The sequence below is a fragment of the Barbus barbus genome (assembly GCF_936440315.1).
Source record: "Barbus barbus genome assembly, chromosome: 10".
NCBI classification, from domain to species: Eukaryota; Metazoa; Chordata; class Actinopteri; order Cypriniformes; family Cyprinidae; genus Barbus; species Barbus barbus.
This window is the reverse complement of record NC_136738.1, coordinates 30,852,020-30,855,190: the sequence shown is the minus strand read 5'-3', so window position 1 is coordinate 30,855,190 and position 3,171 is coordinate 30,852,020.

Below are 3,171 nucleotides of genomic sequence, written 5' to 3'. Positions count from 1 at the left end.
CGTTTATGTTATAGCTTGCTTCGAAACATTCAGAGAACAGTCAAAATTAACATTCCCATAATGTTGCAATGTTGATGTTTGTATAACCAGGAAAAAAAACATTCTTAAAATCTTTAAAAATTGAACATTCTAAATATTCGAGACCAAAGTAATATTCCAATAATGTTTGCAAAATAATATAGAGTGTGCATTATCAAGAAAGATAATGATACTTAACACAATTGCCTGTAAATCTCTCACTATGCTTTATTATCACCAAATATCAATCTTTTTATCAGCTTGTTTTCTTTCAGTTAGAACAGTTTTAGGGGGGGGGGGGGGGTTGGCATTGATTGGTCATAGACTTCATTGATCTGAGCTCATGCGTCTCAGTTTCTGAATGAAAAAGAGGATTATTTTTGGATAATTTTAGACACGTTCACTCATAAGCTCAGATCACTGAGGCCTACGATCAATCAATTCCAAAAAGCAATACAAAAACTGCACTAACTGAAAGAAAACAAGCTGACAAAAAGATTGAATCCCAGGTTTAGTAATAATATAATAACAAGAAATGTATAAGCAGTTTTTTTGCCTGGGAACAGCACAAGTGTAACAAGATGGGGGGGGGACCCCAAAAAGTACAACAATTATCAAAACATTTTAGCGAAGTTGTTATACCCTGTGTGAGCAAAGAGAGTATGTTTTAGTTTAATCTGATAATGCGTTTTATGTGAAAAAGGACATTATCTTTGCAAAACCACCAACATCAGAGCCGTAATGCTTTTCTGAATATGAAAGCTGGCTGTTGAATTATTTAGCAGGTTGTAACTACTTACACAGCAAACACTTGTCTAAACAGTCGCCTTAGGCTGTGCATCTGGCCTTGGGAGAACAGGGACGGGAAATAAACCTGAAAAGCCAATTAATATGCAACTGCCAAAAGCAGGGCATAAACAAAGCAAAATAGGGACGTCATACACCTCCAGAAAAAAAGGAAAGGAGAAACGCAAGGCAGCAAAACCAAGCCTCTTTCTCCATGTGCTGACAGCAGATCTCTACAGCGACGTCAGATACGTGTGAAGTCATACATTAATGCATGCACACATCATGTCTATGTGTTGTTAAGCACATTCTGTGGTGAGAGAGTCTCATCTGAAGAATGCAAGCAATGCAGAGCTGCAGCCGGATGTTGTACGACTGGTGACGTGTTGGACATATTTTACTGCACTGGATCACTTTTAATAGCTGATTGATTCCCAAAAAGGCACTTTTAACTAAATGCAATACTTTTCTTATAGGGTACAGTGGGGCTAAAGGCCCCTCAGGATGAAATAACTCATGAACTGAGATTTTTTTCTGAAGCATTTTTTAAGCAGTATATATTGTTACTTTTGAACTAAAAATAAGACCATAAACACATTTTTGTTACTTGAAATAAACACTAATAAAATAAAATATATTAAAATAAAATAAAAAAAATCCTTAAACCCTTTTTATTTCAGCTTAAAGAATTAAATAAAATAATAACACATTTTATTGTTTATTTTAATATATATTATTCAAAACTGTATAGGCATATTAAAACATTAATTACTAAAACCTTTAATACATATAGGCCTGGTTTCACAGACAGGGTTTAGACTAAGCCAGGATTAGGCCATAGTTTAATTAGGACATTTAAGTAATTTTTTATAAACGTGCCTTAGGCAAAAACATGACTGGTGTCCATTTTGAGACAAAACAAAGGCATTGATGTATTTTAAGATCAGTCGGTGCAAGTTTATTTCAGTTGAAACACCTCAGACTTACATTTTAGTCTAGGACTAGGCTTAAGCCTTGTCAGTGAAACCAGGGGTTAAAATGAAAACAGAAAAAGTAAAAACTGATTCAAAACATTAATGAATAACAATATTAGTATCTCACTGTCTCTAAAATAACACTGGCTTCTATAGCCTCACTGTACCCTAAAATTATTATTATTATTATTATTATTAGTTTCAATGATGATTTGGTTATCTTAATATGTCAGTCTAAACTTGAACCCAGTGTGATGCAGTGTTATTTATAAATGAGATATTATCAAAGTTTCTGTTCATATTTTGAGTTGGTTTAAATATTTTTTTTTTTTTTTTTTTAAGTTTAGTTAAAGTTTTAGTCATTTTATTGTGTGTTTTTGTCAATTATTGTTAATAATAATAATAATATGTCTGTATAGTTTTTATTTTATTCATTACTCTCAATTTTTATTTGTTTTGTTATTTTAGTACAAGTTAAACGAAATGAAAATGAGAAATGTTTAATTGGAAATAAAATCAACTGAAATGAAATAATATGAAGTTTTATTTCAATTAAAGTATATTATAATATATTTCAAGGAACAAGTGGATTTAGTTTTAGTTCACTGGAATAATTCTGATGTGTTGCTAATATTAGCAACACTGCCATCTAGAGCTCATTTTACTGGCAGTGCATCAGAACTGTGGCCGGTTTTATTTACATTCTGAATCATGATGAGCTAAAGTTCAGCAGGTCAAAGAAGTGCAAATGCAATGAAATGCATGTTATTTGCATAAGTTAAAATCCCCATCTGAGTAAGATCAACAGTGCTTTCACTATGAGCTCAATCATTCCTCTATGAGGCCTCTTTAGGCTTTTAGAGTCACTTTATGATGACTGCAGCAGAATCTCTTCACTATTAAAAGCTTTTAACCGTATGATTTGAGAGTGCAGTCGATGACGAAGCTGTCAGGCGGGTAAGTTGACAGGATATGACTCTCGTTACCTGAGCCCTACATTCTGACTGAGTGACTGTACGGATGGCTGCATGGGGAAATCTCACATTCCTCCACACAAAAACCAAACAGGTCCTGTCCACGCTTGATCAACTCATGGCTTCATCTATATTTAAAAAAGCTCATTCTTCAATTCTGTAGCATTTTGAACATCATAGGGTTAATAAATTGCATCATATACAGTATGTTGTGACATAAGTGTGCTCTCAGATCTTTTGACATTTTTAAATCGCCTCCTACGGACAAACTCAAGAAAATATAAGATAATATACATCTGTTTGTACTTGATAAGTTCACTTCCTTACAGGATGATGATGTCGTTTTGACACTTTTATTGATTTTGATGGAAATTTTTCATTTTAAAAGAGCGAAAGTCTATATAACATATAATAAGTTA